The sequence below is a fragment of the Notamacropus eugenii genome, chromosome 1 (genome assembly GCF_028372415.1).
Source record: "Notamacropus eugenii isolate mMacEug1 chromosome 1, mMacEug1.pri_v2, whole genome shotgun sequence".
NCBI lineage: Eukaryota > Metazoa > Chordata > Mammalia > Diprotodontia > Macropodidae > Notamacropus > Notamacropus eugenii.
Window position 1 is genome coordinate 172710093 of NC_092872.1, and position 21489 is coordinate 172731581.

The 21489-nt window shown below is 37.5% G+C and overlaps 1 protein-coding gene across 6 annotated transcripts in view; it reads left to right on the forward strand.

Annotated features, from left to right (window-relative positions):
- Positions 1–21489, forward strand: part of ARNT2 (aryl hydrocarbon receptor nuclear translocator 2) — a 371710-nt gene that overhangs the window by 216668 nt on the left and 133553 nt on the right. The gene's annotated exons all lie outside the window — the stretch shown is intronic.

Consider the following 21489-nt stretch of genomic DNA (forward strand, 5'->3'; position numbering starts at 1 on the left):
TGGGTGACTTTGCCATCACTTGGGTTTATGAATTCTATACTTGGTAGATTGCTTTCCTACCCTCCACTTCCCAGGAATTTTCTTCTGAATACTGATATCAGTTGGTGGTAGAATTGTAATAATAGCCACCTAGTGTGAAGTAAAAGATCATAGTGTCATAGATTCGGAGTAAGAAGAGACCTTAAAGGTCATGATGTTGAAACCTTTCATTTTGCAGATGAGTAAACTGAGGTCCAGAGAAGTTAAGTGACTTGTCCAAAGTCATGCATCTAGTAAATAGGTCGAATTCAAACGGGTCTTCCTAATTCCACATCTAGTCTATCCACTATGCTAACTAACTGCCCTTTTTTTTTTTTTTTTTTTTTTTTTTTATGCAGGAGGTTCATAGTTTTATCTGTGATGTAGATCACAGTAATGGCATATTCAGGGCTTAGTTACAGGAATATATAAAAATAGAGCATCGTAGTCAATATTAAATAGCAAAATAGCCTGTATGTCACTCTTAAGGAGACAAACACGTGAATAATTGATACATTTTTCACTAATCTTTAACAGCTGTTGTTATAACTATCTCACTCTGGTCTTACCCTAGGACTTAAAGAATTATTTTCATAGCTTATTACCCTCTTTCAAATATTGTTTCTGAAGCAATTTTCAATAGATTTTTGTAAAATCATCTCTTTCCTCTTTTTGTATGAAATAGTCAAAAGAAAAGCGAGACAGTGTTTCTGTCTCTTGGCAATGTTTTTTGCTAATTAGAAAATTTCTCTTCCAGCTTTCTTCTGACTCCCTTTTTCTGAGAAGCTGCTTATATTTTCACTCTGTCTTCTTATCAATGCTTTATTTATGAATAGCGACTTTCTGTTCTTCATCCGAGGACTGTCCCTAGCCCCTGGCTTAGAAAAAAACTTTATGGAGTCACTTCAAAATAATTTCTTGAAGAGTTAATATTTCAAATGGAGATAGAGAAAGATACGAACATATTTTTTCATGTATTCTTATGAAAGTGGTTTAAGAACAAGTTGACATGGTATATAATGAAGAGAAAATAAAGGTAGCACCATATAGTATTTATCCTTTCTTCTAGGTGGTGACTGCCATTAAAATATTTATTTTGTTCCATTCTGTGTTCACAATGTGCACTAATGTCTAATTTTTTATTTTGATACCAATATCTGTGTTACCCTCATTTCTGCATTGTCTACCTTAGCTTTCATTGTGATTCACATTTCCCCATTCCAGGCTGTTATCTTGTAGTGTGATCCCACTTTGGACCTATCGCTCCACAGGCAAACAGAATTGGAGAGTTGAGGCAATATTCTGGGTTATTTCCATAAAAAAGCTAAGCTACTAAAAGAAAAAAGGACATTTGAGGCATTTCTCAATTAAATGCTTCCATTAGTAATCAGCTGGTCATTTTTCTTTGTCTGTTACATTACAAACATTTTACAGGTATTTTTCTCCTTTTCCTTAATAACAGTAATAGCAACTGACATTAAATATAGCTTTATGGTTTTGCAAACAGCTTTACATATGCCGTCTCATTTAATCCTTCACAATAATCTTGTGAGATAATTGTTTTAAGTTTATAGGTTATCCCCATTTTATAGATAAGGAAATTGAAGCGTAGAGAATGCCACGTAGCTAGTAAGTGTTTGAGGTGGAATTAGAACTCAGATCTTCCTGACTTCAAGTTCAGCACTATCTACCATGCTACACTGCCTTTAAAAATAATGCAGTAATTAATAGTTATAGATAATAAACATTCTGTGTTATACTTAATTATAAGTCCAATGATACTAATCATAGGTAGCATTTGTGCCTTACTTTATAGTTTGCAAAGCACTTATAGCTGTTGAATTAGATGCTGTCAAAGCTTTGACTTTCGGAGTGTAATACGGTGGACTTTATTTTTGTGGCATTTATAAAGATAGATCAGATTATCAGATAATAATCAGAGATTATTATCATTTCAAGACAGGGCAAAACCAGATTCCTTCACTGTGATACCTCTTCTGGTAGGGTGAATTGTTATGTTTCTCCTTTAGGAGATAGTTAGCTATGCTTGGTTACTTCATATTTATGTAACTTTGATTCCTCATAAGAAAGAAGTCAAAAATCTGTATATCTTCAGGACTTTATAGGACTCTACTGTAACTTTTTATTAGGGGCATCAATGTGTCACAGTGGATAGAGCTCCAGGCCTGGAGTCAGGAAGATCTGAGTTCAAATCTGGCCTCAGACACTTAGTAGCTGTGTGACCCTGGGCAAGTCACTTAACCCTGTTTGCCTCAGTTTCCTCATCTGTAAAATGAGCTGGAGAAGGAAATTGCAAACCACTCCAATATCTCTGCCAAGAAAACCCCAAATGGGATCATGAAGGTTAATCAATGACTGAATAACAACATAACTTTTTTATTAAGGAGATATAGCTTATATCACCTCACCTCAAAGACCCTTAGTATCATTTGAATCTCATTATTTGAACCCTGTCTTACAGTACTTTTTAAAACAGTTGCTTATATTCAACTGGTGACATGGTGCCTCTCAGTCAGTGAGTAAACATTTAATTAGTATCTCCTAAGTGCCAGGCACTAGGCTAAACACTAGTGATAACAAAGAAAGGGAGATGACAGTCCATACTCTCAAGAAACTCACTGTCTAATGGGGGACACAATGGGGTACATTGAAGATAGTCAACAGTAAGAAGGTATCAGTTCCTGTCTTCAGCTTCTAAAGCTAAAGAATATACTTTTCCCCCACCCTACTCTTCATGCTTAGGGACACTGACACACCAGAGAGTGACCAGATTGTAGTCATTGACATTTATAGGATTTTTGGAATCTATCAGATGAGAGCAATATGATTGAATAAAACTAGGTATATCTACTCAGGAAGATATAATTGGAGAAGATACAAGAACTATCTTCATATTCTTAGGAGACGATAAGCTGTCCGAGGAGGTAGACATTCTCTTGTTCCAGAGTAGAAGACTTAGATAAATGGGATGAAGTTACTTGGAGGCAGATTTGAGCTCAGCTCATAATTCAAGTTGTCCAACAACACAGTGAGAGGCCTCCTGAGTTACTAAATTCTCTGCCCCAAGGAATGTTCAAGGAGAGATTTCATGCGTCCCTCTCCAGGGTGCTGTAAAAGGGAACTGGGAAGTTGGTCTAGATCAGTGGGGTCAAACTCAAATAGGAATAAGTGTCACTAAACTGTATATAAGGATCCCTGTGAGCTACATATTGACTTAGAAAGCTATGTATGTTTATATACCAGTATTATTATTGTTAACTATTATGTTATTATAATATTATTATACTGTTACTGATTCATGTAATATTATTATAATTATTCATATTAATTGGTATATTAATACATCAACACATTAAAATCAGATAGGAACTACATCTTACTCTAGTTTGGGTTACTCTCAAGAGTTGTGAACACCTGTTTGATACAGCTGGTCCAGGTGATTTCTAGTCTTTTTAAACTCCCATATTTTCTATTTTCTTAAACTATGTAAATCTTAGAAAAGTTTAAAAAGCAATATACAAGTATAGGGCATTTATTATTGAGAGCAGGGACACTGATGAAATGTTATCCTCCAGAGAAGATCCCTAGGAAGATGATGATGGAGTAGCATTTACATTGAACTCTTTAACTTCACCAGCTATCAGATAAACTGCATGGATTACTATAAACTGCAGAGATACTGGCTGCTTATTACTCCTTGAACACAGCCCAGGAAATCTGTTGGGAATTTGTAAGTGTTTCAACACAATAAGAATAGTTATAATGAAGTGTTATTACTTCAGTCTACATAAACACCTATTTCTCTACAATAGCACTTTATGTTGATAACACATTTAAAAAATGTTTGAAAACATATGTCATTGTTTCAAGTGCTAGTACAATTCAGGGAGTGCCATGCAGGAAGAGGGGTGTGTGTGTGTGTGTGTGTGTGTGTGTGTGTGTGTGTGTCTGTGTGTGTCTGTGTGTGTCTGTGTGTCTGTGTGTGTCTGTGTGTCTGTGTGTCTGTGTGTGTGTGTCTGTGTGTCTGTGTGTCTGTGTCTGTGTGTCTGTGTGTGTCTGTGTGTCTGTGTGCGTGTCAGTGGATCCGTCTCAAGCACAGGGCACCAGTGATCAGCTGGTGATGCTACCAGTTCCTAGGCAACCTCTCCTACTTATCTTTCTCCTCTTTTCACTAAACTGAGGCCATCACAATAGCTCCCACAAAACCTATGGACCAGGCTTCTTTACTAAATATGGCCTGTGCTAGCTGGTATCATTTATTTCCGGTCCTGCCCTCACACTCCACTATACCAATAGAAGATTTTTCTTCACCTTAATTTGCTATCCCCTAAAATAGTCTTCCACTAGAATACAGATACTATTAACCGTATACACATATAGGTATATATACTTATAGATTGTATATATATAAATGTCTAATTGAGTCTTGACCCATATGTGCATATCCTTGCCTGAAAAAGTCTCATTCAGTCTTAATAGAAGTGTCATATGGCACTTCTAAAAGTTTCTAGACAGTAAAATGGATCAGAATCATCATAGTAGAATATTTTCCTAGATGTCTTCCCCTGATTATTTGTCCCTTAAGTGACACCTGTGTTGTGAATCATCATCATCATAGATAAGCATTCATTATTTACTACTAGATATATGGCATTATGGCAAGGGCTATGTTACTAGATATATAGGCTATATATATATATATATATATATATATATATATACACACTCTATATGCAGGCTATATATATATGCTAAGGGCTATGTGCTAGTAGATAGATAGCATTATGTTATAGGTAAACATGTGTGTATGCATCTATGCATGTATAACAATTCCTCAGTAGATGAGTGGTAAAATGATATGAAGAAATGGGTCTCAAAAGAGTTGCAGACCATTAACAACAATGTGAAAGAACGCTCCAAATCACTAATAATAAGAGATGAAAATCAAAACAACCCAGAAGGTCTAACTCATCCCAGAAAATTGGCAAAGAAATAAAAATGATGGCCATATAATATTGGAAGAGTTGTGGAACGATAGGCACAGTAGCACATTGTTGGTAGATCTGTGAATCAGTATGATGAATACAATTTGAAATTATGCAAATAAAGTGACTAAAATCATCCCACCCAATGATTCTGCTCCCTGGTTTATACCTCAAGAATGTCATTGATAAGAAAAAAGTTCCCATATATACGAAAACATTTATAGCAGTATTTTTATAACAAATAATTTGAAACAGACTCTCTGCTCATGGATGGGGAATAGATGAGCAAACTGTAGGACACAAATATAATGGAATATTACTGACATATAAAGAGAAATATTGAAAGATTTATAGGATCTGATGCAGAGTGAAATAAAAATGGCCAGTAAAACAATATACATGTACGAGTGTAAAGGGAAAGAACCACTGCAGAACAATCAAAAGTAAATATTGCAAAATGACGAAGAACAAACTTGTTCTCCAAAGCAGAGGTATGAGAAGACATCCCCGTCCCGGGGCAGAGATGGGAGGTTCAGAATTTTTTGCTGTATTGATCAATCAGTTTTGCTGATTTTTCCCTCATTCTTTTTTTCTTTAAAGATATTATTTATTATCTTTGGATAACTTTTTGGTGGGGAGGAATGGAATAAATACTGGGGGTCATTTCTTGTCATTAATGTGACACTTGAGGGGTACCTGGTGAAGATTAAGATTATAATAAAGAATTAATTTTTATTTGCTATTTTTCTCTGGTACCGCAGTCATGCACTTTCATGGACACCGTCGTTTGTGGGATATTCACCATTCATTCCGCTTTCCCTGGTCATTGTCAATCAATATTCATTGAATATAATCCACAGCAGTTACTTTAATACAGGAAGGGTCCCAATTGTGAGATGATGCCTCATAATGGCAGTAATTTTACAGCTGAAAGGTATGTGTTGCTGTTCAGTTGTTTCAGTCATGTCTGACTCCATTTGGAATTTTCTTGGTGAAGATCCTGGAGTAGCTTGTAAATTCCTTCTGCAGCTTAATTTACAGATGAGGCAGCTGAGGCAAACAGGGTTGGATGACATGTCCAGCATCACCCAGCTAATAAATGTCTGAGGCCAGATTTGAACTCAAGAAAATAAATCTGCCTGATTTCAGGCCCTGCACCCTATCTACTGCACTGAAAAGAGATTATAGAGGTCATGTAACCCAACTCTCTCATTATACAGCTGAAGAAATCAATATCCATATTGTTGGGGTGACTTGTCTAAGGTCATGTAGCTATTTAGGGGCAAAATCAGGATTAGGACTTTCACACTTTTATGTCACACTAGCCAGTTAGTTGAGTTGGGTTAGCCAAATGAAGATCTTAGAACACTATATTGAGGTATCTTATGATTAGATTTCCTGTTGCTTATTCTAATTTTATTTGCTTTTTAAAAACTATACCATGCTATCTATATATTAGCATTATACAATAGTGTTATAATTAAAAGAATCTCATGATAGAAAGCAAGATACCACTTTGGAGGAAAGTGGTTATAGTCCCACATCTACAAAGTTGTTCTTGGTCCTGGGCTTCTCCTTTTAAGGAGGACATTGATAAACTGTAGAGCAGAGGTGTCAGATTCACAGCCCAGGCTGAAAAACTCCCTAGAAAAACATAATTGGGAAATGTTTAGCAAATTATGTGCAAATACAATACAACATAAATAGATTTTCTGAGTCAATATGTAACCCACAGGGTACTGTTTTTATTTGAGTTTGACACTACTGCTGTAGAGCATTCAGAAGAATATCCAGGATATTGGAAGACCTTCTGTCCTTGGCATATGGACTTAATATGTAATTTGATTCTGCCTGAACATTAGGTGAGTGGGTGTGAGATCCCCACTTGGCAGAATCCAGCACATTCTGACATAGGGTTGAATACCAACATACATGTTAAATAACAAATATATGAGGATCGGAGGAAGAAACTGGCAGTGTTTAGCTTAGGAATGATAAGACTTAAGGGTGACTTGATATCTCTCTTTAGAAATCGAAGGGCTGTCATGGGGAAGATGGGGAAGTTTTGTTCTGTTTGTCCAAGAGGAAAGAACCAGGAATGACCAGAAGAAGTTACAAAGAGGCAAATATAAACTTTATGTCGCCAAAAACTCCCTAACCATTGGAGCTGTCCAAATGTTGAATGGACTGCCTTAGAAAATGGTGGATACCCCTCACTGGAGGGCTTCAAGAAGAGTCTGGATGACTCCTTGTTGGGTAAACAAGAGCGGAGATTTCTTTCAGGTATGGTTTGAGTTAGATGACTGCTGACGTCCCTTCCCACTAAATTTCTGCAGTTCTGTCAATATATCAGTACATTACTTGCTAATGGGCAGCATTCCATTCCTGAAAACTGATAAGACATTTCTCCAAAGACAAGATCTCCAAATTTGGAAATATACAAAAAAATATGCATTTTAGTGGAGAATGACATTCATATCTAAAGCCTACTTGATTTTTTTTATTGTAACCTATTTCCCCTCCCCCTTTGGTTTAGTGGGATCCATTTATCATTAAGCTCCATGGTCTCCAAAAGATCTTTTTCTTTCCAGCAGTAGTATCTATGGAATCCTGGAAAACAACTCCTTGGTGAAACCCCTATTGTGAGATCTGCTGAGAAAACATAGAATGTTGCATGCTAGGCAGTATAAGATTAGGCACCTAAGTGACCTATACAGGCATTATGGTTTCTAGGCATTCTGAATGCTTTCTTGGTTACAAAATAGTCAAGGTTAAATTTTACTCATTTTAAATTTCAGGGGGAAATAGTAAGGGTTTTCATAAATAAAGGGCTACTTACAGCAGTAACGGCATACGGTGCCTTCATAATATCAACAATTTGTAAAGGATACTTAGGGAAGCTCCTTATCAGATTTTGCTCCCTCTTTCCTCATCGTTTTTCCTTTTCCTTTTATTGAAATGTGAAACTACCATATAGCAAAGAAAAGCCTGCTTCACAGAATCAGAAGAACTGAAGCTGTCCTATGTCCTATGCCTTCAGCACATACAATGATATTCAGACCTGTGTCAGAATGTTCCAAATTCTGCCAAAGTGGGGATCCTACACCTGTCCTCCAGATGTTTGAGCAGAATCAAATTAAATATTACCAGTGAAAACACCACAGGACAAATATTGGCGAGATCAAAATGGGAAAGCACTGTGGGTGCCAGTAAAAACTACTTGAGAACAAGATGCCCCTAGTACTGTCATCTCTCCAATAAAACAATATCCTTTATATCCTTGAGTCAGGCATCATTCAGCTTGACAAAAGCTCAATTTCTCCACCATATCTGACTAGCCAGCCAAGTCAGCCAAATCAAGGCTGTATTGGGCTGTGTTTTCATTATTCATTAATTTTAAAGTACCTATTATGTTCAGAAAAAGAGTAATATGTTAGGTGCTTGAGTGGGGAAGAGGAGAGAAAAGATTGAAAAGTTTAGATAACACATGGTCCTTGACCTCTTGGAGTTTACAATCTTGTATTCAGAGTGATAAATAATGGTTTAAAAAGGGTCAAACAGTCAAAATTCTCAATTTCAACGGGTTTCAGAATTCTCATTTACACAATTCCTATGCATGATCCTGTTATGATTGGCTGTCTTGAACTCCCTGTGAGTCAGGGGCCAAAGTACAGAGATACTTTTAGCATTGAATCAGTCTTTGACTGAGACGAATTCCAGTCTGATAACACTTAGGAGTAGGAAACTGGTGAGAAATTTTAAGCTGACTTGCAGTTCTGCTCATTTCAATTTCAACAGCTTCTATATTTCTCTAACAGGCCAAAGATGGTGTAATACACTGATTTGATTTTCCTGCTACACATGTGTAAGAAAAAAACAAAATGGGACTCTGGGTAGTTGTTGCTACTAAATTTTTCAGTAATAGTTACAATAAAGCCCTTCCATTTGTACAAACCATACAGTTAAAGCACTTTCATGTGCATTTATCTCATTCAGTGCTTATAATCTTGTGAGTTACTACAGGCTCATCATTTCATACAAATCCTTCTCCTAAATACTTTAAAAAATCAGATGAGGAAACAGAGGATTGGAGAGATTGACGGACTTCCTCAAGGTCAAACAGCTGGTAGATGAAAGAGGCAGAATTAGAATCCAAATCTTCTTACTTCTGGGTCAAGTATCTCTCAGTGACCTACCTGACCTACTAGGTCTAGATCTCACAATGGGTCCTACTTCCCTTTGTGCTGGTTGGATTATTTTAATTTTTGGAGGCAATTGGAGTTAAGTGACTTACCCAGGATCACACAGCTAGTAAATGTCTGAGTCTGGATTTGAACTCAGGTCCTCCTAACTCCAGGGTCGGTGTTCCGTCTACTGTGCTATTTAGTTGCCCCGGTTGTATTATTTTAACAAGTTCTGGAAAGTAGTATTCAGCAATACTTTTCATACCGTCTTTTTTGCGTCTCTCTTTTCTTTTAGAACTCATCTATTTTCGTAGCGTCAACGGCTCTCTTAATGTTGATAACTGAAATCCATATCTTCATATTTTGCCTCTTATCTGAGATCCACCTAAGTATTTCTCACTCTTAGACATTTCTATGTGCTTATCCAAAATGACTCATCACCTATCATTCTAGTTTCCATTCTCCTCTCTTCTCCCCTACCAAAAAAATTTCACTTTCATGAATTTTTCACTTTCCTGTTCATAAATGGTATTATTATGCCTTCCATCATTTTCTTTGTCTGTCTAAATCCTATTCATAATTTAAGGCCCAGCCCAAGCTCTGTTCTGTGAAGCCTTCTGGGATCATTGAAGTCTAACATATTCTCTTCCATCTGCAAATTACCATGGCACTCACCATCTGCACCTCTCAACTGACATTTAATTACAACTATCTTGCAAAATTAGCTATCTTGATTATGTTAACATGTTCTTACCATATCATCCCAGATTGGTTTTTGATTGTTATGTGCAGAAAAAGAGCATTACACGCGATATAGGAACAGGAGGAAGGATAAAAGTTTATTCTTGTTTCTTTCAACTGGATATAAAGCCACTTGAGGGCAGGGAACATTTTTTTATTTCCCTGCGCCAGACAGCATCTAACACATTGCTGAACACACAGTACTTGTTTTCTTCATAAATAATTCTTGCTAGATTAAGTTACATAACGGTTTTCTCCTTAACCGATTCATCTTTTTTAATATGTTGACTACAGGGAATAAAAAAAAAATCCTACTTCTGTTGAGTTTTTAATCTTAATACTAAATGTCTGTCTTTTATTTTGCTTGGTAAGCAAAGCAAGGAAGATTGAATAGCACTCTTGTTCCATGAAACGGTTGGATCGGCTGCCCTAGTTCTTATGTAACCATTGTCTCTGCAGTAGGGAATCCAGTCAGATATTTATGACTTGAGTGATTGATCTTGAAATTAAACAGAAAAAAAACCCAAACAACCAAACATGAAGATTAACACTTGCATCAACCCCCTTTTGTTGTTTTTCATTTGCTTCAGTTGTGTTTAACTCTTTGTGACCTTGTTGGAGTTTTCTTGGCAAACATACTAGAGTTTCCATCTCCAGCTCATTTTACAAATAAGGAAACTGAGACAAGCAGGGTATAATGACTTGCCCAGGGTCACACAGCTAGTAAGTCTGTAAGCTAGTGTCTGAGGCCAGATTTGACCCAGAAAGATGAGTCTTTCTGACGCTAAGCCTGGCATTCCATCTACTGCACCACTTAGCTGCCCGATGAACCACCTTCTTTAGATCATGGATGCCAACAAAATCCTTCTGCATTCCTAAATGCCCCAGCTCTAATCAAGAGTTTGATGCCTCCATTTGGATTTGGTTTGCTCTAGCCATAGATTAGAGTATTCTAGATGTTTTTCTTCGTTTACGACACTGCATCACGTACATTGTAGATGAGTTGGATTTGAGAATCTCAAGAGAAGAGGGCACCTAGCAAACAATGGAGTTCTGTTCAATGAGACACATCATATGTGTTACTTGACGTGAAGAAAGCCAGTAAATTCCCCAGGAGTCACAAATCTGGATGAAGCATTTGTGCTTCCTCAGAAGTGGTCATCCACCCATGTCATGGAGGCTGGTACCAATGAATCATTTTGTTTCTAGTGGCAACAGAGCTGAGCTCTTTAGTTTTTGATGTTGTTGATATTATATTGTTTTATTTTTCTCCTTCTGGTGTCTCCTCATGGCTGTTTGTTCCAAGACTCCCTTTTGTGTTCATCGTTTTCTACCTTTCTGACAACCTGGGAATCAAGATTCCTATATAAAAACCTAAATCTTTTTTTTTTGAACCCAGTTGTATAGAATACTCTTGAGTTTCACCAAATGACCTGGAACCCACCTTTTCTTGTTCTGTGGTACAGCTTTCCAAAGTCTATCAGACATATAATTTAATTAATTGATTAATTATTATTTGAGAATGAAGTCTAAGGGACCATGAAAGAGGTCTTCCTTTAGATTGCTTAGCCTTGGGTGAATAGTGAAAGAGTTTGTAGATTGTCCATTGATCATTCCTCTCTCTTGCTACATGATTAGCCCACTTGGTAGGTACTTAATAAATGATCAGGCAGCTAAGTGGCACAGTGAACAGAGAGTTGGGCTTGGGGTCAAGAACATGCATTTTTGGAGTTCAAATTTGACCTGAGACACATGCTAGCTGTATGACCCTGGGCAAGTCACTTACCTGTTTGCCTCAGTTTCCTCATCTGTAAAATGAACTGGAGGAGGACATGGTAAACCATTCCAGTATCTCTGCCAAGAAAACTCCAAATGGAGTCACAAAGTCAGACATGACTGAAATGACTGCATAACAACAACAAATGATTGTCTAATGACTAAGTTTTATTTTCCTCATTGATAGCAGAGATTATACATTTATAACATAGAGATAATACTAATTGCTTTGTGAGTAAAAGTTGTACAAAATCCTTGTGGCCAAAGCAGCTGCATTGGGCGTATGCCTTGGCTAGGGCAGACTTTTTAGATACTTTCATAGTTCTAGGAAACTCAGTGCCTTTGTATAGATGAAGAGATACAAAACCGAGATACAGGGAATTTACTTTTGAATTGCCTCCTCACATTTCTTCTTCAAGCCTACAATGAGCTCTGGAGTTCTGGGAACTTTCCATGGAAATGATTGCAATTTGAGGCCACCCAGGGATACTGAGCCACTTGTAGTACGTCTAGATAGAACTTGGCTTCCATAGGAACATCATAGAGCTGTGTGGAAGCCCTACACCAGGCCCAGAGTTATACTGGGGTCTTACAGACTTAGTAATCAACCTGAGTAGGAAGTGCTTATGATACCCTGAGCCTCCAGAGCTGCTCCAAGGTCCTGGCTTATAGACAGGTGAATACTTGGGCATATATTGGACCCTTCATTTGAAATTAAAATAGTAAGAGCTAAATTCCCTTTCTACGATGTCCAGTAATCGTCATGATCATCATCGTCCTTCTCCATTATCCGTTAAATTTATCAAGTGGCACATTTGGAATTCAGAATCTTATAAAACTAAAAATAAAAAAAAATTATTGAGTGATCACTACATTCGTAGCATTTTATTAGGTATTTTTGGCAAAGTACTAGTTAAAGTCATAGCTGTGTTGGTTTTTTGATACTGTATAGTTTACTTATTTTTCCCTAGAGTTTCTAGGGTATTGAGGGGGAACAGAAGGGAAAAGATACCTGTATGTTTTTTAGGGGCTCAAAGGTCCTAAAGTTGGAGGGGGAGGCAAGGTGCAGTTTGCCTTTGGACAAATCAGATTAATTATCCGAAGTTTACCAAGGGTAAGGGTGAAAAATTGAGATGTGGCTTTGCATTCCTATCCAGGGAGGATCATGTCATATAGGATGCCAATTGTTAAGCAGCCTTTCTAAGCAGTAGGGAATTGAACTTAGTCATGCAGGTTCAGATTCTTCATTCTTAGGCTAAATCCGTAGGACATTTCATCAGTGCTAAAATCCTCATTTTAATACATCTTCTGTCTCCTACTCCAGAGTAGCAGAGAACCCAACCACAGATTCCCACCTCATTGTCTGCCATGTTGACTAATGACTGATTTCCCCAAAGGGTTCATAGATTTATAGGATCATAGACTTAGAGCTAAAAGATACCTCAAAGTCTGCCTAACCTAACTTATTTTACATTGAAACTAAGACTCAGTGAGAAAATGACTTTCTCTTGGTCACATATGTAGTAATTGTCAAAGGCAAAATTTGAACACCAGTGTTCTTTGCACTGGGCCTCACCAAACAAATGTGGAGATCAACACAAAAAAATTCCAGACTACCACAGCTGAATCACTGTAATAATTATAGGATCCCAGCAACATTAAAGTCTCATATGCCAGCCAGTTTGTTCTTAAAAATATCTAAAAGTCATGATTTTTCCAGGTCAGTCAGTTAATCATCAGACATTTATAAGCACTTACTTTATGCCACAAACTGTGATGGACACAAAGGATTCAAAAAGAGGAAAAATAGTCCCTTTCCTAATAGAACTTGCATTCTAATAAGAGAAAAAACGTAATCAATAGAAGCATGTAAAATACATAGAGTAGGTGGAAGGTAATTTTAGAGAGAAGGTTCTAGATCCTGGGAAGACTGAGAAAGGTCTCTTGCTGAAGGTGGCACTTTAGTCTTAAAGAAAGCCAAGTTTTCCAGTCAGTGAGGAGAGAACCTTCCCAGCATGGAGGAAGCATCCACTACAAAGATATGGAGATGGATGGAAAAGCTAAATGCTATGATCCTTTGACTTGACTGAATCCTGTTACTGAAAGGCAGAGAAGTTAGAGAGTTTCCCAGAATCAATCAGTAAGCAGTTATTAAATACTTACTATATACCAAGCGTGAATACAAAGAATGAAACAATCTTGAACTCAAGTGAATTAATAATACCCATGATTTGGAACTGTATGTACTGGCCAATAAAAACATAATAGAGGTACAAAAGGTGATAACAGTCAAAACTTTGACTTCCTGTGACACTTGGCAAAAGAAGATTGAGCAAAAACCCCATTGTTGTCTGGGAATGCTTATGAGTTACTGTCTTGGAAGAAGATTTGGTAGAGGTAGTTAGTCACCTTGATGTCCAGTGAAGCATAAAGTTCAGGCCGTGTTCCATTAATTCTAGAGAAGATTAGTTTGTTTCCAAAATGTTGGTATTAATCAGGCAATTAGCTGGTGTAGTAGTACATAGAGTATCGGACCTGGGGTCAGGAAAACCTGAGTTCAAATCCTGCCCAGCGTTGTAACTCTGAGCAAGTCACTTCATCTCAGTCTATTTCCTTATTTGTAAAAAGGGGATTATTATATCATTTGTAAGATGGGGATAAGGGCAACTAGGTTGGCCCAGTGGTTAGATCTCTGGGCTTGGAGTTAGGAGGACCCAATTTCAAATCTGGCCTCAGACACTTATTAGCTGTATGACTCTGGGTAAGTCACCATGTTTGCCTCAGTTTCCTCATCTGTAAAATGGGCTGGGAAAGGAAATGGCAAACCACTCCACTATCTTTGCCCAGAAAACTCCAGATGGGGTCATGAAGAGTCAGACATGGCTAACAGATGTAACAACAAACAAAATGGAGATAATTATAGAACTTACCTTCCAGGATTATTGTAGGGATAAAATGTGAGATGATATTTGCAAAGCACTTTGTAAATCTTAAGGAGCTATATAAATGCTAGCTAGCTCGTAGTAGAAGTTATTATTGTTACTGTTATAACTATCGAAGCTACTTCCCTTCTCCAACTGTATAACTTATTTTTTCTTAATTTGTGCGGAAATAATTTCTGGGTAATTAATCATTTTATTAATAATGCTGGCATTTTATTAACAAAAGGAATGGTCATTTGGCCATCTCTCTCTTAGACCAAAGACAGTCATGGTGGCTGGTTCACTGCTTATATACCTTTGGAAAAGTGAGCATTCCAGAGCGTTGCAATCAACTCTGACTGGTTAACAATTAATAACAGGTGGGCTTATTCTAATAAAGGACTGGGAGGATGACATCATGCTACTCTTTGGAAATAACAGTTCAGGGGCCGCTAGGTGGTGCAGTGAATAGAACAGTGGCCCTGGAGTCCAGAGGACCTGAGTTCAACTGTGACCTCAAACCCTTATGTCTTTGAGCAAGTCACTTAACCCCCATTGCCTTACCTCCCTTCTCCAAAAAAAAAAATTTAAAAAGGAAATAACAATTTAAAATACCGATGCCAGAAAATAAAATCTTGAGCATTCTAACAAACCATTTTCTAACAATATTATATAACCTAGATAAATATGGTAAATTATTTTTCACAGTTAATCAATAAACATTCACTGCCTACTCTGGTCTCAGGCACTGTGCTAAGCATTGGGGATACAAAAGAAAGTAAAAGATAGTCCCTGCTGTTGAGAGAGCTTACCCTCTAATGGGGGGTTATTTTTAAGGGCCAGTTTTCCAATGCTGTTTTGCTTATTTTGCCAAGTCGTTTTACAAAATGTTGTTTATTTCTTGAAACCGTAATGGTGTATTTTAATGAAAGAAAACCACATCTATTTGACTTAGGCATTTTGGGAAGCTGTCCAATTATACAGTAACACTTAAGCGACAGATAATTGCGTTTTAAAATTGGTTTCCAGAAGGTGCTTGGAATGTGCGTATCAAATGGAATTTAAATTGCTATCATCTTGGTAACCTTCCTGCTGATTTTTCTCACTAGAAGTTGTAGCCTCCTTGGGTCTGTTATCCCAGATGTTTGCTGGAGCCAGTTCCTTTCCATTCTTAAGTATTTACACAACTTGCTTTGTTTTGCTTTACTGCATACAAAGCATGCTAACATTGTCGGACCGTTTATGTTTTTCTCTCATATTTTAGATCTAAAAATATTTCATGAATTCTAGATGCAGATTTCCAGCCAAGGCTGCAATTTCCATTATCATTCTTGTGTCGTAGCAGATAAAGGAGGCAGAACAGTGCTTGGACAAACATTGTCAGGTTCAAGGAGAGTTGTCTCTTCTTGCTCGTCTGGAGAACCGGCACAAACTGGAGGACTGATGTGTTAAGCAGAGGGCTGCTTTTTCTCCATTCCTGTTAATCAAGAAAGGTTGTTTTTTTTCCATTGGTTTTTCAACTTTTAAATTCAACAATTTTTCTCATCACCAGGACATGGTGAGGGAGAAGAGGAGCTGGGGCTCTTGAAAAGGAAATGGATAAATGGCCTCTTCCCTGAAGAGAGGGAAGAGTGGTCAGCGCAAATCCTGGTTCTCCTAGTTACTTTCTAGAGAACTGTACCTTTCTGAGCTGCTGGAGCCATAGTACATAGAGCCCTGGACCTGAAGCCAAGCACACCTGAGTTCAAATCCAGCCTCAGGTGTTTATTGGTTGTGTGACCCTGGGCAGATAACTTCTATCTGCCCCAGTTTCCTCATCAGTAAAATGGGGATAGTAATAGCACCCACCTCAGCACTATATGTATATATATACATATATATATGTATATACATAAATTTAGCTATTATTGTTAAATGAAATAATATTATAATGTGCTTAACATAGTGCCTGGCACACAGTAAGTGTTCTAGAAATGCTAGCTATTATTAAATGAGATAAAAACTGTGAAGTGCTTAGCATACTGTCTGACACATAGTACAATATGAATGTTAGCTGTCACTGTCATTATTCTTAAATCAGATAATGATGATAAAAGTGCTTAGCACAGTGCCTGACCCGTAGGAAGCACTATATACATGTTAGCTATAATAATTATTAAATGATTTCATAATTGTAAAGTGCCTGGCACATCAATGTTAGCTGTTATTATATTAAATGAGATAATGTTGATAAAGTGCTTAGCACAGTGCCTGGCACGTAGTAAATGCTATATCAGTGTTGGCTATTATTATTAAATGAGTTGATAATTGTAAAGTACTTAGCATACTGCCTAGCTTGTAGTACGTGCTGTAGAAATGGTACAGGTTGGGCTAGCTTGGCTCTAAGGCTCCTATAAGACTTCATTTTGCAGAGCACACAAAGGATATTCTCACTGATGCTGTAGCCCCTGGAAAGAACACAAGGGTGGATCCCAAGAAACCAGAGGTGAAATTCATGCTCTACCTTTGACCATCTTTGTGTCCTCATAAACATACAACTCACAGGCTTGTTATGAGGATCCAAAGAGATAATGTATAAGATAGGAGTAGCCTAGGATTAGACTTGGACAAGATGTTAGGGCTCATCTCTTCCAAGTCCCTTGTTTTAGAGATGGAAAAAATGAAGCCCAGAGAGGTCACAGCTCACGCAGCTAGCCAGTAGCTGGACTGGGATTTGAAGTTAGATTTTCTGACCCAAAAGACATTGTTCTTTCTATTACAATATGTGCTTCGTCACTTTAATATGAGTCACTGCTGTACTAGTTCTCTCAACTGTTTTTTGTAAATGGAGGGGAAAAAATGAGAGCACTGTTACTTTTGAGTGAGGTCACTGTCACTTTTTAAGTATTTAAATAAGAATCATAACTCAGGTCCTTATTCTGTTAGCTCTCAGGGTCTTTGGTGGCATGTGTTGCAACCAGGCATTCTAGCTGAATTGTGTGCAGCCTCACTGGGTAGAATAGTTTCAACGGGTTGTAGACCCTGTCAGCTAGTTCTGTGTCATCCTTTCACCGTCCTAGCCCGACCTGTTGCATCGAGCTTGCCATATTCCTTCATGTGGCTTTTTCTCTCTTTAGTCACATTCTGTCTTCTAGTGATATCTGGGTACCATGAAGGTATATATTCATCAGTCATTTTATTGCCATGTTGTTCCATGGATTCAGTTTGTACTGTCTGGGTTTTTAAATAACCAACATGCTTTAATTGAAAAGAAGGGTTGCCTGAGTTAGGGGAAAGAGCCTTCGGGTTGGAGTCAGGAAAACAATGTATGAATTCCAGCTTCTCTGGAATCACTTAATTTTTCTGAGCCATTTTTTTCGTCTATGAGATAATTATTCATACAGTCCTCATATCAAAGATTTATTGTATCCCATGTGAGTTAATTAATATAAAATTATAACTCTAAAGAGCTGCTTAAATTTTTATCATTGTTGGTTGGTAAAAGCATGCATCAGTCTACTAGGCACAGAAACACATAGTCTGTAGAGATGATCTACCCCAGGGATCCTTAACCTGGGGCCCATGAACTTGTTTTTACAAATATTTTGATAACTATATTGCAATATAATTAGTTTCGTATGTGATCTTATGTGTTTCATTTTATGCATTTGAGAACATTATTCTGAGAAGCGGTTGTTATTAGGCTTTGATAGACTGATAACGGAGTTCATGACCCAAAAGGTTAAGAACCCCTGAGTTAGCTCAACCCTATTCCTTATGTATAAATCAATACATGTGTACCAATCATAGTGTATTGGTTTAAAAATGACTTATTTATTATTATTATTATTTAAGATGTCATCATCACCACTATTGTAATCTAGAAGTCGAATATTCCAGATATAGGGCTGTGGACCCTTTATTATCCTTTCCTATCGCTTGATTATATGTCCCCCACCAACTCTGGGTAGCCTTGTCAAGTACCAGTTCAGAGAAGAACATCAATCAGTTTCGGTGAGTTAGTGGCTGATGGATACAGACTTTAGTGGTCTCATCACTACTGGGATTCCAAGTAATAAGAATGATGCTTTAGCTGGCGTAGAATCTAGACTTGAAACTGATGGAGAATAGTGACTACTAAGTCCCATAGAGCAAATGTCTGTACAAGTCACCTGCAAGTGAATGACCTAGCTCATGAATATAGTAACATCTCCTTGATTAGAACCTTTGCAGAGATAACTGATTGTTTGGGATACCAGAGTTAGTCCCAATACTGAGATTTCCTGATTAATCTCTCCTTTAAGACATAAACCTTTTTGTTAATTTTGAACATCTTGGATGAAAATCTTTCCAAAATATATTACATTCTTCCTTCCATTCCTAAATATAGGATATTGAACTTGATTTCACCTTTTCTTATTTACTCAAGAGTCATTTTTATGACCATTAAATATTGCCCTGTATGATAATACAAAATGCACAGCCAACTAAATGACTTCAGACAGCTGTGTAATTCTCAAGTCTGCTTCTGTCTTCTACCTTGCTCTTAACTGCCATTTCTCCTTCCCTTTCTTCCCTTCTAGACTAGAACATCTAATCTGTTATGGGCTAGAAAGCAGAAAGCATGCTTATCAGAATTTGTGTAAAAAATATGAGGTATCATTTTTTTCTTTTCAAAAGCATTTAGTAAGAATCTTTACTATAAAGCTGACAAACTTTAGGGAGTAGAATTTATGCTATTTTGTTTGGCTCAACCAGGACTAGAATCCAAGTCTTATTTCTGTTAAACCCAGTGATTTTCCTTTGCAAAGTGTTGACTCCTTATTGTACTCAACTATCTGAACAGTTGTTCATTCAGTAAGTACTTATTAAGTACCTGTTATGCTGGACATATGTGTGTACATAGACAAAATGAAGTTCCTAGCCAAGAAGCTTATATTCTGTCAGAGGGAGGGAAGGATGACAGGTATGTGTGCACAGAAAATTAAATACAAAGTAGATATACAAAGAAATGTAAAGAAGGAGGCCATTCAGCAACAGGTTTCATTAATTCTAGCTTCTTGGTTTATCTTTCATAATATGTCTTGAATATAGTCACATCCATATGAGATAAATGTAAAATTGGGGCAGCATTCTTTTCAAAAAAGATTTCTGACTCTTCTTTGCAAACTGCAGGATTGAGAAAGATAATTATGTTCTTTACTTAGGCATTGGAAGGAATGAATTGATTTTTAAATACCTTGGCATCTTGAGAGGTTGCTCTCCTTAGTAGGTGTTTTCTGTCCAGTTAATTTCCTCCTCAGGTCATGGCAGGCACACAATGTAGTTTTCGTCCAGTGATTGTGAAACGTTTTGACAAGTGAATCATCTTCTCTCCTGGGGTAAATAGGACAAGATTCTAGCAGAAAGTAGTAATTGAGCTGAGCTTTGAAGAAAACTAAGGATTCTTTGAGATTAAGGTGAGGAGGTAGCATGTTACAAGCATGGAAGACAAGTTGGGTAAAATCATGGGTGTAAGAATGGAATGCTATGCATTGAGAGCACATTTCTGGTTTAGCTAGAACTTAGAGTTTGTAAAGGAGAGTAACGTAAGACAAACTTAAAAAGGTGGCTGGAGCTAGATTAAAAAGGGCTTTAAAATCCAAACAGAGAAGGTCATATTTTATCCTAGAGGCCTTTGGAATATTAATTTGGAAATTGTGGCGATAATAAATTGGAGAAGGATGAGATCAAAGGCTGGCAGACCAATTAGGATGCTAATAGCAAGAATTCAGGGAAGAAGAAAGGAGGCCTTGAACCAAGACCATGTCTGCATGAGTGGAGATAGATACAAGTGATGAGGAGGAGTAGAAATTGCAGGGGTGGGAGAGTAAGGTGGGGTAGAGGAATAATGATTTGTTTTGGACTTGTTAAACTTGAGATGCCTAATGGAACATCCACTTGGTCCAATAGGAAGCTGGTAATATGCTGTTGACTTGGAAGTCATCTGCATAGAAATGATCATTGAACTCATAAGAGTAGATGAGAGAGCACAAAGAATATGTAAAAAGAAGAAAAGAAAGTAATGAGATCAGAAGCTAGATTGCAAGGAGTTGATAATTGAGTCAGAGTTGAGAAAGTAGAGGAAAGGAGTCCTAAGAAAGGAGTATAGAAAGGTCCTCCCTAGGAATTTGACTGTGAAAGGAAGAAGGGATATAGAATGTTAATTTGAGTGGATGGTAGAATCAAGTGAATCCCCCTTACCTCTATCTCCTAGTTTCCCTGATTTTATCCACTGTAAGAGGCCTTTCCCAGGCCCTCTAGCTGCTAATACAGTCTCTTCTCAGAATGGATTCCATTTACTCTGTATATAGCCTGAATATACCTACATGTTTACATGTTATTTCTTCTTAGAATATAAACTCTATGAGGACAGGAACTAGTTTTGCCTTTCTTTTACTCTGTAGTGCTTAGCACAATGCTTAACATAGTAAACACTTAAATGCTTGTTGACTGACTGAAGATTTTTAAAGGATTGGAGAGAGATGGACATATTTAGGGAAGGAGCCAGTGGTTAAAGAGGGATTCAAGTTGAGAAGGAGGGACTGTATAAAGAAGAAAGCTTCTGGAAGAGGCAGGAGAAGATGGGATCAAGAAAGCCTTGTAAAGAACAATGACCACTTCATTCTCAGACATTGGAGCAAAGCAGGAGAGGCTAGGGCATGATCAATAGAGGATTAGAGTCAAAGGATTGGGGGATGGCTTCAGTTTCCTTGGTAAAGGATGAGGCAAGGTCCTCTGCTAAGAAGAAAGGTAATTTGATAGGGTAGAGAAGGTTTGGAACAATTCAGAAAGGGAGTATACTGGGGAAGAACAAAAGTGGGG